This window comes from Sus scrofa, chromosome 1, assembly GCF_000003025.6.
Source record: "Sus scrofa isolate TJ Tabasco breed Duroc chromosome 1, Sscrofa11.1, whole genome shotgun sequence".
In the NCBI taxonomy this organism is placed as follows: Eukaryota; Metazoa; Chordata; class Mammalia; order Artiodactyla; family Suidae; genus Sus; species Sus scrofa.
In genome coordinates, this window is record NC_010443.5 from 106,528,172 (window position 1) to 106,544,103 (window position 15,932).

The 15,932-nt window shown below is 42.2% G+C and overlaps 1 long non-coding RNA gene across 9 annotated transcripts in view; it reads right to left on the bottom strand.

Moving 5' to 3' along the window:
- The window catches only part of LOC102164252, a 238,740-nt gene that overhangs the window by 16,672 nt on the left and 206,136 nt on the right, over nt 1–15,932 (bottom strand). For all 9 annotated transcript variants that reach the window (XR_001306135.2, XR_002344441.1, XR_002344444.1 and 6 more), the window contains 2 exons: nt 7,090–7,176; nt 506–576 (listed from right to left, as the gene is read on the bottom strand). This is a non-coding gene — a long non-coding RNA (uncharacterized LOC102164252). The remainder of the gene's footprint in view (nt 1–505; nt 577–7,089; nt 7,177–15,932) is intronic.

Here is a 15,932-nt window from a genome sequence, read left to right on the forward strand (position 1 = left end):
CAACATGAAGAAAAATGTAACACAAGGAAACTTGGGTTCCGCAAAGTAAAAGGCATCACACAGTCAGAGATGGTGACCCAGAACACCAGTTTTTAGGTGTGTTCCTTCTGCCACACCATGGACCACACTACCTCTCTCAGCCACCCCTCCTCTCCTCAAATCTTCCTTGACCTTCTTCTACCCCTGAAGTGCCAATCATTCAGCAAAGATTATTTCGGGAAGCCCCAAACCAAGATGAAAACACCCCTAGGTGGATTATAACATTGATGACATATCTACCACTGAGGAAGAGTTTATCCAATAGGACCCTTAGGGGATGAGAGACAAGAGACACCCATTCTGAAATAAGGATGGAAAGAGGAATCTGCACACAGCACTGTTAAATACAGTCAGCGAATCCGGGCAAGAGGCCCAGAGGAAACTCTGAGCAGCCAGAGAGCCTCTTGAGGGCAGAGAGGGACCCAGAGAAAATGTACAGAAAGGGCCCAAGATAAACGTCACCTACCTTGCGGTTTTATCTAGAGATGGTCCAGTTCATGGGACTTGTAGGTCTTCGGTTTCAGTGTGGCTGCTCAGCTAAAAGAGATGAAGAGTTGGTTGAAGTAGACAAAAGGGAACCTGGATGCACAGAGATAACTATTGAGAAGGTTAGTTAGCACTGGAAAGGATGCGTGGAACTTACAACTAGACAGAGGCCATCATCCCAGGGTCCAGGGAACAAGCCCATAGAGGGAGGGGAAAGTTCATAGCCTTCTGGGCTGTGGAAGGCTGAGTCTCCAAGGCTGAGGCGGGGGCCTGGCAGGGAGAACACTGGGCAGTTGAGGGTGAGCACACTGGCTGCCCAGACCCACTGAAATGCCCCTGGAGTCGCCAGACCCAGGAAATCAGGAACCCAGGTTAGAGACTTAGGACATAAATGATCAGAAGGCTGGGTTCTGTTACCTAGGGTGCCTCTGAGAAGATGGGAAACTGCAGTTACGAAGAATAATACACCCTTTGATATACACTTCCACCCCCCTGAATTTTATTCTACAGATATTCTCATACATAAGGAAAATGGCAGACATAAAAGAATCTTCACTGTGGCATTGTTAGTAATAGCCAGAGGCTGGAAAGAACCTAAATGTTCATCACTAGAGAATGGCTAAAACAAACTATGGCGCATTATCAAAGGAGTGATAAGCCTTCTCGGATTATACAGTATGAATGAATGTTATTAATATAGACATTCTAGAAACCATATTGTTTTTGAAATTTGGATATATGTCCCGGTATTATGATATAGTTCTAGTTATTATCTTAAAGTTTTATATGTCACAGCAGTAACCAAGTTTCTTTGTCAACCTCATTGTAATTGGATTTTAAAGATGCCTTCTTAAGTCTTTTGACGTTATAGACAGTTAACGGTTTTACTCTGGTGCCTCTGCAAAAATGCTTCCTCTTCAAGAAGACCTATAGAAAGGATTTTCTGAAGAGTAAAAGTTTCTGACTTTCAGACCATAATGTTGAGCTGGCTAAGAAATTACAGAATGGTAATGGGAAATCTGATGGCTTCATATACTGTTAACAAAGGATTAGTTACATTGGACTGAGTGAACTGGTAAATATGATTATAATTTTTACGGATTCTATCTGAAATAGTACTGGCTTATCATCTGTGTTTTCCAGGGATAAAGAAACTCTTCCCCTCAAGCTAATCATGACTTATAGTAACTTGGTAAATTATACCTTTGTAAGCAGAATTGAAATGTTTCTCTCTTCTCTCTACCAGATCCCTTCAGAGATTGGAAACTCTTTGGAAACTCCTGGAAATAAGATCTTAACTTCTCCACAGCTTTATCAGATAAATTAGGAAGGCCACCTCAAAGCTGGCATGTGGTAATCTCAAGGTATTTTGGGGACTTTGAAAAGGGATGAATTCAGCTAAATCTATAAGGCAAAATCTCTGACATGCCCTTGGCATGAGAGGCCTTTAAAGCTCAATTTGAGATTCCTTATAAAATTTCTAGCAAAGGCAATTTTTCAGAAAAGACTATGTGATGTTTTATTTATATAAATCATCAGGCCAATTTTGTTGTGTCCAGACTTAATTTGCAAATAAATTAGTTTTATTTTGGCTATACACATATATTTTTGTGTGTGTTTTTAGGGCCACACCTGTGGCATATGGAGGTTTCCAGGCTAGGGATCGAATCAGAGCTATAGCCACTGGACTATGCCACAGCCACAGCAAGGCCAGATCCAAGCCACATCTGTGACATACCCTACAGCTCAGCTCAGCTCATGGCAATGCTGGATCCTTAACCCACTGAGCAACCAGGGATTGAATCTGTGTCCTCATGGATACTAGTCAGATTCATTTCTGCTGAGCCACAACAGAACTCCTAGTTTGGCTATAATATATATATATATGGCTAAAATATATATGTATATATGAGAGTAATTTAATTTTATTTTTTATTTAAAAAATTTTTGTCTTTTTATGGCCTATGGCATATTGAAGTTCCCAGACTGGGTGTCAAATCAAAGCTACAGCTGCCAGCTTATGCCACAGCCATAGCCACGTGGGATCCGAGCCGTGTCTGTGACCTACACCATGGCTCATGGCAACACAGGATCCTTAACCCACTGAAAAGGGCCAGGTATCGAACCCACGTCCTCATGGATACTAGTCAGGTTCATTACCACTGAGCCATGACAGAAACTCCCCAAATGAGAGTATTTTTAGAGAGAAAGAGATATTTCAATGGACACCTGTTAATCTGTTCATATAATTCTATTAATTGAGGTCTGTGTTCACTAAGACTCATTTCCCAGATAGTTTGCTATTATACTATGTTGTTGCAAGAGTTTAAATGAGCTTCTAAAATGATATTCTAATCCCGTTTCTAAAGCTTATCTCACTAATCTATTTTTGGATGAGGATCAGATGCCCCAGGGCCTGCAACCAAGGGATTATACATACTGGAAAAGACAAAATTTAAAGGACTATTTACAAGCCAGATGGAAAGGCCCTCACCAGGTACCCTTAACTAGCTCATGTGCAGCAAAACTCAAGAGAATTGATACTTGGGATTCATATTTCCCACTTTAAAAAGGGCCCCTGCACCAGACTGGTCTATATAGAGGACTGCTGACTTTAAAACCATCTCAAAACAATGCTCACATGGAGGAGAAACTACACCAGGATGAGAAGATGATGACATGAGAAGTAGACAGCTGTCCTAAGATGCTGGACCTGACTTGTATGATGAATTACAGGGGTTTCTTGACTTCTTGGACTTTTGCATATGAATCAAATGTTTTTCTATCATGAGCATGATCCTATGCTAATTTTAAAAATCAATCCAATTGTTGGGTTTGTGATTAGTTACCTGTATCCACCTTGGTGGATTTCTCCCCTCCAAGGCTCTTATTGGATAGCCCTTAGGAAATTTATTTTTATTACTAGGTAGGATTTTCTCACCTGATCAATTAATAATACCTATTCTGACCCTGACTATAAATATGAATTTTCTTTTAGAGTCACTCAAACTCAGTCAGGACAGTGAACTAAGTCTCTGTCAAAAATTCCCTATTTATTAGAAGGGAACCTCTCACAGTTGTGGGATGGACCTATGTGGTAAACATCAGGCCACAGTCTTTTAAGTTTAAAGGTTCCTCTATGTTGGGAACAATTAAATCATCCTAAGGACCATCAGCCTAGTGACACTAGGAAATCATGCTGGGTACCTTATGAATAATGCCTATATTTTATTACCCTTAGAGATAGTGGCTGGTATGGGACAGACAGGCTGGTATGGTCAGACTACTGGAGAGTCACTGGGTCACACCTAATAGAACTCAGTGGATTTGTAGTAATAATTTATGGCCTTGGCTTCCACCAGGATGGATAGGAAGATGTACTCTAGGACTCCCTTGGACCCAAGGTTATACATATAACAATTTAAAGATGACCACAGCCAATCTACCACTGATATGAGCCTGATGGGTCACGAGATCTATGTTCCACAGGTATGACCATTTAGCAACTATCTTCTACTTTCAATAGGATTGGAGAGTGTAATCAGCCATACTGAAGCCTTAACACATTTCACTCAGCAGACTTTAAATTATAGTAACCAGGCTACTAGTCTACTGAATTCTGAGGTCTCTATGCTGTCTTAAGTGGCTCTCTTCACACAACTTCAAAAACTTGTTTGGCTAGGAAGCTCTTGGCTTAAATAGTTACTTAAAACTCAATTAATATTATTAGCTATATTGTTTGTATTTTGCCTGTTTTACAAGATTATTGTGTCTTGTATTAACAAATGTGTGACTGAGCCTCCAAAAAAAAGCAATGATGACTAAGTGATTTGAAGCAGTTGATCAAACATAGTTTTTACCAGATCAATGATTGTAATAGTATAACTCTAGATATGGGAAGATGAAACAAGAGGGAATATTTTCCTGGACTGTAACAGACAAGCAAGATGTGTGGTAGAAAATTTTGGTTACTGTTAACAAGCCCTAGTCCAGTAAATGCCCACTGAGTGGTCTATCAATGAAATCTTCACCCCACCTGGGAATGTGCATTCCTAGCACCATGGAGTGAAATGGTCATGAAAAGTCTCCCCAAACTATGACTGAATTTGTGACCATGGGGAAGTCCTGTGAACTGGAGATTGGCACTTGCTATCTGCCTCTACACAGATTGAATCATGAGCCACTGAAGGTGCCAATCCTCAATAGCATCCCCCCTCCCCGAAAGGAGCTTAGGGTGGAAATCAGCAGTGATGTGCTCTGTGCTCTGGGAAAACTGGCAAAACAGGTGTTCAGATAGTTAGATATTTTCAGGAGAAGATTTTATGAGCCCAATTCTTGCATGTCCTTGTGTCTAGAAAAGCACTAAAATCCTTCATGGTGACATCTGTTCCTCATGACTAGCAGCAACCTTCTGTAAAATGTGTGCTTGGTGGCATGTCCCTCCCCTACACCAAAATCACATATATACTGACCTTCCCCCAACCTCTTTAGAGCAGTTTGTCAGAGCTATCTGAAAGGCTGTCTCCCAGGCTATAGTCCTCATTTTGCCCCAAATAGAACTTACCCTCAACTTTCAGGTTGTGCATATATTTTTAAGTCGACAATATGCATGACAAGGAATTAAGCTGCAGAACTCTCTATGCATGGGTCTGGAATAATCTTCAAGGCATAATTTCCGCAAAATAAGCCCAGCAAAACGCTGTGTATAGCAAGCTACCATTTGTATTTCTTTTTGTAAAACCTGACTGGTGGTCCCTCTGGGCATAAGACCTGGGTGTCTGGATTATAGGGAAGGAAGGAAATATTTATCAATATGCCCTTCTGTAACTCTGGAGATGTGTACTGTAGGTATGTATTACCTATTAAAAAATACAGGCTTGGAAGGATTAGATGACAGGGAGAAGGAACTAAAAGACAGAGAAAAGAGTTACTGAGAGCTCAGGCAGAGCAGGGAAGTGGGGTGGGAGCCTGCCATTGGGCCAGTGTGTTTATTGCAGTGTGTTCCTAGTCTGGATCAGGAGGGAGTCAAAGAGGGTCAGGATGGGGAAGAGCAGCCCAGGACAGTGTTGGGTGAGGAGAGAGGCACGTGACCAGGCAGCTATCCTAATGCCTCGCCTGCCTTGGAGACTTAGTTCTGGAAGGGAATTTAAAGATCACTCAACATGTTAATGTGGTTGTAGCATGTTAATCTGTGATTTGATTGTGTCGGTACCAACCAGAGCCCTGGTCAACAAAATTCCAATTTATGGCCCCAAACCTGGCCCCTGAGCCTGAAAATCTTGAAGGTGGGGTGAGCCTTCGCATTCCTGCAGATTCCTCGTTGAGCCAGGTTGGGAACCACTGACTTTGACCATTCATCTCTCTCATAGCTCAAGGGGATTTCCAAGAAAGATGACATTGGTGCAGGACATCAAGTGACCACACATCCATCAGGAGGCTGCAGGTTAGGGACAGTACCCACAAGCAGTGTAGTTCAGCATCCCCTAGAAGGAACATAGGCTCATGGACACACAGACTGTGCTTGAATCCCTGGCCTGCCACTTAAAACTAAGTCCTTGGAGATGACTTAATATTTTATGCTTCAATCTCCTCTTCTCTTCACATGGATTTACCAATTTAAAATTAATTTAAAATTTAATTTCATTTAAAATTTAAGAGGTTATAAATATGCTTTAAAAATATATTTATCACCCAGTTGTTGTTATTATTGTTGTTCTGTTACTTCTGTTGTGAACTCACAGGAAGATAATGACCTTGCCAAGAGATGAAGAACCATCATCACAGGAAGAGTCAGAAATGGACCAACCAACTTCAGCAGCGTCATTGAAGCTTAGCATCAGAGCGTAAGGGGAAACTAAACAAAAGTGGGTCCCAAATGGCATCAGTTTTCTGTGAGGTTCAGTATCCCATGACTGCCTGGGCCACTTACATCTCTGTCCTGGCCAACATTTAGTGTTGAATCACCCTCAAAATATACCATTTTTGGTTTGTTGTGGGATTGTCTTTGGCTTCTGCAATGAGCCACACTAGAGGAGAAAATAGACTGGTTCTGGATATCCAGAGGACTTAAAGGGCTCTGCACTTTCTGTCTCATTTAACTGGGCTCCTGATCAGATCACTTTCCTAGGATTACGGAATGGAAGCCGAGGTATTCATCTGATCTCTGTCCTCCGAGTGCTAATTCCGTTAGTGACTACAGAAGTACCTTTCCGGTGCATTTAATGGGTTTGGGCTCAGAGTCACTCCAATTTCACATCATGCCTGGTTGGCAAGAGCCCCGAAGTACAGAAAAATTACAGAGTGGAGGGCTTTGAGAAGCTCATCTTGGTCCCTCTTTCTTAGGCAGAACTAAATTTTACCCAGAGGCCAGGCTCCAAGCAATTATTTCTTCAGATTTGGAACTTTCAGGAGAGACTTCATGTAGGGTGTAGTGGTTTGACTGCAGGTTTTTTTTTTGTTTTTTTTTTAACTTATTCCAATTTTTTGTACGAGTTGAAGAGGATGGAGGAAGGAGTGAGGGGCTCCCTAGATCTGACACTATGTCTTACTGGCTCATTGGAATACCTTGTCCTGGTCCTCCTCGGGGCTGCTGCATTTTTGCTTCATTTATTTTCTCCAGCAATAGAGAACTTCATATTTGAGCGTCTATATCTGAAGTGAGGGGGAGAAAAAAAGTGGAAGGATAAATGCAAGGAGTAAAGATGAAGAACTCATTCCAGGAGTTCCCATTGTGGCTCAGCAGTAATGAACCTGATTAGTATCCATGAGGACGAGGGTTCAATCCCTGGCCTCGCTCAATGGATTAAAGGATCCGGCGTTGCCATGAGCTGTGGCATAAGTTTCAGATGCGGCTTGAATCTGGCATGGCTGTGGCTGTGGCTGGCAGCTGCAACTCCGATTCAACCCCTAGCTTGGGAACTTGCATATGCCTTGGGTGTGAACTTAAAAAGACCAAAAATAAAAATAAGTAAATGAAATGTCATGACCTAAGTGTTTCACTTCCTATTGCTGTGCAACAAATTAACACAAAGCTAAACAGCTAAAAAATAAGTTATTTTTCTCCCAGTTTTTGTCAGTCAGGTGTCCTGGCACAGCTGAGCTGTGTGCTTTGGGCTTAAGAGATCATAAGACTGCCACCAAGGCTTCAATGGGGCCATGGTCTCATCTGAAGGCCCAACCTGGAGAGGACCCAATTCTAGGCTCCCTGATGTGGTTCTTGATGAAATTCAGTTCCTTGTGGGTTACTGGCCAGAGGCCCCCACAGTTGCTGGCCATGGGAACCTCTCCATAAGGCAACTCCTAACAGGGCAGCTGGCTTCCCTCAAAGCAAGGGGGAGTGCCCAAGACGGAAACCTGTCTTTTTATACCCTGATTTTGGAAATGACATCCCATCAGCTCTATGTATTCTATTCTCTAGAAGCAAATCACTGAATCCAGACCTCCTGCAAAAGGAAAGGATGGTTCAAGGACATGAACCAGGAGGTAGGGATCTTTGGGGGCCATCTTGGCAATTACCTGGCAGTAATTTGTGTTTTGGGTAGAAAAAAACAGAAAATGCAGGTATGCCACATTTCATAGGCAATTTTATCATGAAGATTTTAACTAGTTACGTACTCTTTCATGACTTTTTTCTACACATTGTGTAGTTTAAAAATGTATCAGACAACAATGACTCTTTGGGAACATACTCTGTTAACTCAGGAATATATCATGTGTCAATAAACATTGTTCTACGTCATTTTCAATGGTTGGATTTATTTCATCATACATTCCATCAAATGGTCTTTGATGACTAATTTTATGTGTTAACATGACTGGGCCATGAGGTGCCCAGGTATTTGGTTAAGCATTATGCTGAGTGTGTCTGTGAGGGCATCTCTGGATGAGATTAACATTTGAATTCACAGACTGAATAAGGCAGATTGCCTTCCCTGGTGTGGGTGGTTCCCATCCAATCCTTTGCAGGCCTGAGCAGAATAAAAGGCAGGGTAAGGGAGAACTCCCTCTCTCTGCCTGACTATTTTCCAGTTGGAAATGAGTCTTTTTCCAGCACATGAACTTGGACTGGAAATGACATCATTGGCTCTTCTGGTTCTTAGATCTTCAGATTTGGACTTAAACTATATCATCTGATCTCCAATGTCTCCAGCTTGTAGACGGTTGATCATGGGACATCTTAGCCTCTGTGATTATATGAGCCAATTCCATATAATAAATCTTGGAAAAACAATTCTAAAATTTGTATGAAATCACAGAAGACCCTAAATAGTCAAAGCAATCTTGAGAAAGAAGAACAAAGCTGGAGGCAGCACACTTCCTGATTTCAAATTATATTATAAAGTTATAGTAATCAAAACAGTATAGTATTGACATAAACCATACCCAGAGATAGGATACACAGAAACATAGATAAGCGGAAGAGAATACAGAGCCTGGAAAGAAACCTATGCATTAATGATCAATCAATTTATGACAAAGGACCCAAGAATATACAGTGGGTAAAGGAAGTCTCTTTAATAAATTGTATTGGGAAAACTGGACAGTGACATGCAAAATAATAAAATTGGAGGCTTATTTTATATCATACACAAAGATCAACACAAAATGGATTAAAAAGTTAAATTTTAGGTCTGAAACAATAAAACTCCTAGAGAAAACATAGAGGCTAAACTTCCAGACATCAGTCTTGGCATTGGCTTTTTTTGCTTTTTTTTTTTTTTCAGGGCCGCACCAACAGCATATGGAAGTTCCCAGGGGGTCGAATAGAAGCTACAGCTGTTGGCCTACACCACAGCCATAGCAACTTGGGATCTGAGCCGAATCTGTGACCTATAGCACATCTCATGGCAATGCTGGATCCTTAACTCACTGAGAGAGGCCAGGGATGAAACCCACATCCTCATGGATCCTAGTTGAGTTCGTTACCACCGAGCCACAAAGGGAACTCCTGCCTTTTTTTTAAATTTAACTCCAAAAGCAAAAATAAACAAGTGGGACTATGACAAACTAAACCCTTTCCATAGCAAAGGAAACTAAAAACAAAGTGAAAAGGCAACCTACAGATGGGAGAAAATATTTGCAAATCATATATCTGACAAGGGGCTAATATTTAAAAAATAGTCATTTCTTGGTATCTGCAAGGGAAAGTTTCAAGGATCCACTGCAGATACCAAAACCTACAGATGTTCAAGTCTCATGATCAGCTCTCCATAACTGTAGGTTCTGCATCTGTGGAATCAACCAACCATGGATTATAAACATAGTACTCAATGTTTACACCATATAAAACTGATGTAATGCAGGTATGAAGGGCTGACTGTATGTAAAACCTCATACAACTCAATAGCAAAAAACAAAACAATTTGATTTTTAAATGGGCAGGAGTTCTCTTGTGGTACAGTGGGTTAAGGATTCAATCTTGTCATTGCAGCAGCTTGGTCACTGCTGTGGCATGGGTTCGATCGATGGCTCAGGAACTTCCAAAGCCACGGGCATGGCCAAAAAATTTTAAAAATAAAATAAAAACAAGCAAATTTAAAAAATAAAAGTAAAAATGAACCTGGGCAGGAGACCGCAGACATTTTTTCAATGGTGAACAGGTACATTAAAAGGTACTCTACATCACTGACCATCAGGGGACACAAATCAAAACCACAATGAGATATCACCTCTCGCCTGTTAGAATGGCTCTCATCAGGAGTTCCCGTCGTGGCGCAATGGTTAATGAATCTGACTAGGAACGATGAGATCGCAGGTTCGATCCCTGGCCTTGCTCAGTGGGTTAATGATCCGGCGTTGCCGTGTGCTGTGGCGTAGTTCGCAGATGTGGCTCGGATTCCGTGTTGCTGTGGCTCTGGTGTAGGCCGGTGGCTATAGCTCCGATTAGACCCCTAGCCTGGGAACTGCATATGCCACGGGAGTGGCCCTAGGAAAGGCAAAAGACAGGAAAAAAAAAAAAAAAAAAAAGAATGGCTCTCATCAAAACCACAAGAGATGACAAGGCTTGTTGAGGATATGGAGAAAAGAGAACTCCTGTGCATTTTTGGAAGGGAATGTAAAGTCACACAGCCACTACCCAAAGCAGTATGGAGCTTCCTCAAAAAATTAAAAATAGAACTACCACCCACAGCAAATATAATACTCAATGGGGAAAAACTGAAAGCCTTCTCACTCAAATCTGGAACAAGACAGGGATGCCCACTCTCACCACTGCTCTTCAACATAGTTTTGGAAGTCTTAGCCACAGCAATTAGACAAACAAAAGAAATAAAAGGCATCCATATAGGAAGAGAAGAGATCAAACTGTCACTGTATGCAGATGATATGATACTATACCTAGAAAACCCTAAGGACTCAACCCCAAAACTCCTTGAACTGATTAATAAATTCAGCAAAGTGGCAGGATATAAGATTAACATTCAGAAGTCAGTTGCATTTCTGTATACCAGCAATGAAACATTAGAAAAGGAATACAAAAAAATGATACCTTTTAAAATTGTACCTCAGAAAATCAAATACCTCGGATTACACCTGACCAAAGAGGTAAAGGACCTATATGCCGAGAACTATAAAATATTAATCAAAGAAATCAAAGAAGATGTAAAGAAATGGAAAGATATTCCATGTTCCTGGATTGGAAAAATCAATATTGTGAAAATGGCCATCCTACCCAAAGCAATCTACAGATTCAATGCAATCCCTATCAAATTACCCATGACATTGTTCACAGAACTAGAACAAACAATCCAAACATTTATATGGAACCACAAAAGACCCAGAATCGCCAAAGCAATCCTGAGAAACAAAAACCAAGCAGGAGGCATAACTCTCCCAGACTTCAAGAAATACTACAAAGCCACAGTCATCAAAACAGTGTGGTACTGGTATCAAAACAGACAGACAGACCAATGGAACAGAATAGAGAATCCGGAAATAAACCCTGACACCTATGGTCAATTAATCTTTGACAAGGGAGGCAAGAACATAAAATGGGAAAAGGAAAGTCTATTCAGCAAGCATTGCTGGGAAACCTGGACAGCTGCATGCAAAGCAATGAAACTAGAACACACCCTCACACCATGCACAAAAATAAACTCCAAATGGCTGAAAGACTTAAATATACGACAGGACACCATCAAACTCCTAGAAGAAAACATAGGCAAAACACTCTCTGACATCAACATCATGAATATTTTCTCAGGTCAGTCTCCCAAAGCAATAGAAATTAGAGCAAAAATAAACCCATGGGACCTCATCAAACTGAAAAGCTTTTGCACAGCAAAGGAAACCAAAAAGAAAACAAAAAGACAACTTACAGAATGGGAGAAAATAGTTTCAAATGATGCAACTGACAAGGGCTTAATCTCTAGAATATACAAGCAACTTATACAACCCAACAGCAAAAAAACCAATCAATCAATGGAAAAATGGGCAAAAGACCTGAATAGACATTTCTCCAAGGAAGATATACAGATGGCCAACAAACACATGAAAAAATGCTCAACATCGCTGATTATAAGAGAAATGCAAATCAAAACTACCATGAGAGACCACCTCACACCAGTCAGAATGGCCATCATTAATAAATTCACAAATAACAAGTGCTGGAGGGGCTGTGGAGAAAAGGGAACCCTCCTGCACTGTTGGTGGGAATGTAAACTGGTACAGCCACTATGGAGAACAGTTTGGAGATACCTTAGAAATCTATACATAGACCTTCCATATGACCCTGCAATCCCACTCTTGGGCATCTATCCGGACAAAGCTCTACTTAAAAGAGACACATGCACCCGCATGTTCATTGCAGCACTATTCACAATAGCCAGGACATGGAAACAATCCAAATGTCCATCGACAGATGATTGGATTCGGAAGAGGTGGTATATATACACAATGGAATACTACTCAGCCATAAAAAAGGATGACATAATGCCATTTGCAGCAACATGGATGGAACTAGAGAATCTCATCCTGAGTGAAATGAGCCAGAAAGACAAAGACAAATACCATATGATATCACTTATACCTGGAATCTAATATCCAGCACAAATGAACATCTCCTCAGAAAAGAAAATCATGGACTTGGAGAAGAGACTTGTGGTTGCCTGATGGGAGGGGGAGGGAGTGGGAGGGATCGGGAGCTTGGGCTTATCAGACACAGCTTAGAATAGATTTATAAGGAGATCCTGCTGAATAGCATTGAGAACTATGTCTAGATACTCATGTCGCAACAGAAGAAAGGGTGGGGGAAAAAACTGTAACTGCAATGTATACATCTAAGGATGACCTGACCCCCTTGCTGTACAGTGGGAAAATAATAATAAAAAAAAAATAGAACTACCATATGATCCAGCAATCCCACTTCTGGGTATACAGCCAAAGGAAACTATATCAGTATCTCAAAGACATATCTGCACCCCCATGTTTTATTGAAGCATTATTTACAATAGCCAAGACATGGAAACACCCTAAGTGTCATCAGTGGATGAATGGATAAAGAAGATGTGATATATACACAATGAAATATTATCCAGCTATGGAAATAAGGAAATCCTACCATTTGCAGCAACACAGATGAATCTTAATTTCACCCTGCTCAGTGAAATAAGGCAAATATCAAACAGGAGTTCCCACTGTGGCTCAGCAGAAATGAATCTGACTAGCCTCTGTGAGGAGACAGGTTCAATCTCTGGCCTCACTTGAATGGGTTAAGGATCTGGCATTGCTGTGAGCTGTGGTGTAGGTCACAGATGCGGCTTGGATCTGGCATTGTTGTGGCTGTGGTGTAGGACAGTGGCTTCAGCTCTGATTGGACCCCTAGCCTGGGAACCTCCATGTGCCATGCGTGCAGCCCTAAAAAGACAAAAAAAAAAAAGAGAGAGAGAGAGAGAGAGAGAGAGAGAGAAATACCAAACAGAGAAAGACAATACTGCGTCGTAACACTTATATGTGGAATGTGGAATCCCCCCCACCAAAAAAAGTTGAACTTAAAGAAATAGAAAACTGGCTGCCAGGTTCTGGGGGTTGAGAAAAGGTTGGTCAAAGGGTAAAAACTGTCATTTATAAGATGAATAAAGTCTGAGGATCTAATGAATAACAACATGGTGACTATAATTGAAAATACTGTATTATATAATTAAAATTTGCTAAGAGAGTAAAACTTAAATGTTCTTAATGAAATAAAATAAAATCATCGGTTGAGTAGCAGAAAAACAGGAAGAAAGGGAGAGAGACAATAAGATGACAGGCTTTGCTGAGAATGTCCCCACAGAGAACCCAGAGCTACTGAGATAATGGAGCTTTGTAGGAAGGCCCAGTTCACATGAGAAGTGTCTATTGTAAATATGGGCATTTAACTTCATGGCACACCATGGAAAGTGCCGCCCAAAGGCAATGGACCAGAAGTCAGCAATTTCAGTTCAATTCCTGGTTCCACTAACTAGTTTTGTGACTTCAGGCAAGTCACCTCATCTCTCTGGAAATGAAATTGTTGAACCAGATCCGAGTGAGTAAACATACAGCACATAATTCTATTCTTGCATCTATGGCAGACATTGATAATTAATCACTGAATTCTTTGTAACCAGTCCACATGGCAACCTCACAACCCTTAACCTGCCTCTCCAGGCAGACACTACCAGTTGGCTGGAGTTGGTCTTCCAGTGTACTGTCTTGTTCCAAGATGGTCCAGAAACTCCTTTCTTATGCCAACATTCCATGATTTGGGGCTTGGCCTCATTCACCTTTTCCACAGAATCTGGGATTATTTCATCTGCAGAGGAGGTGGTGGAAGCTAAGTGGAGAGCGCTCTCCCAGAGGACACAGAGAAGCTCTTCCCCTTCCCTCTTCAAAAGCCAAGCTGTTTTGGCCAAAATACTCTAACAAAGCACCAAGAGATCTGTGAATGAAGGAACCAAGGATCCTTTCAGGGAGCTAACTTTCTTCATGAGTTCCTGTCACATCCCAGGGAACATATTTTTGTTCTCTTTGCTTTGGGGATTCTGAAGGAGCCCTAGAGAGGATAAATGGTTGCCTCTTTGTCAACAGTGTGGACTCATGACCAGGTGCTGATCTCAGGAGGATTGGCTGGCTCCCTTCAGTCTCCGGGTCTCCAAGTTGGGACTTCTTGGACACATCAGGAGGAAAGAACACAGCCACTGGGACCTGTGCCCTTCCTTGAGCCTGAACTCCTGGCTCTCTTTAGTCAACCCCTTGGTTTGTTCTGGGCCTAGAGAATCCTGAGGAGGAAGCAACCCTGGACTGTGAGGGCAGAAGTAGCGACCCGGAGTGCTCAGAGAAGATTTGCTTTCTGTCTCGGGTTCCTGAGCACAACCTTGCCTGGACATGGGATTGCAGCCCTTGGCAATGGGTCACAAGATAGAGAGGACAGAAGGTCTCTTCCAACCCTGCCTCTGGGGATCTGGGTCCCCATCACATTCTGGGCCAAACAGAACTGGGAAGTGTAAAGGTTGACAATAAAGAGGAAGCAAGGCCCAAGAGAAGGAAGCAGAGGAGCCCATCAGAAGTGAAGGTAGCACATGGATTCCAGGTCAGGACAAACATGGCAAACTTGCTGGACAGATGGTGGAGAAAAGCAGCATTCCGGGACTGACTACAGGCTCAAGGTGGTGGCGAGCAATCAGAAGCCATGCCAATCAGCCTGGCCAGGAGAATCAAGGTGGAGCCAAGGGAAGTAGGCAGGACCCAGGCGCAGGATAGGAGGAGCTGGAATCTGAGGGCTCATGGTCAGGGTGGGAGTGTGCAAATGGGAAGAGTAACCAGGCAAACAGGGGTGAGGTGAGGCCAGGAATCAAAAATCAGGCCCAAAGGCAGGAGACCAGAGAGGTGTCATCAGTGACAAGGACAGCCCTGGAGAGGGGCAGTTTCCCAGTTACATAGAGAACTTACTTCAAGGTTCCTCCTGGGCTGGGACCAGCTCCCGGTAGAGGGAGTCTAGAGCCTGCAGGAAGCAGGGGCTGGGGAGGTAAGTGCCTACCTTGCCTAAAAGGGGGAACCAGGCCAGAGACGGGGGAGATCTTGTTTGCAGCTATTAGGACTGGCGATCTCAACTGCTCTCTTGCAGCTTCCTTTTTGAATGTCTCCCTAGGAGTATGCTTGATTTCAATCAACATTTATGACATATTTCTTGTGCCACCAACTAACACTACCTCGGTGTCTTTCAGATGGAGCCTGAGTGTCTCCAACACTCTGGCATAGAACTGGGTAGAATCTGTTGAGAGAAATGGATTACAGGCATAATATAATGCCAGGCCAATGCCAGAGAAAGAAGGCGTGCTCACTAGGGAAAGTAAGAATTTTGCCTTGAGAGTGTCTAAGAGGACACAGGCCAGGCTGAGGCTTTGCAACCCAGTGGGAAATGGTGACTCACTCAAGGGCACTTACAGCCA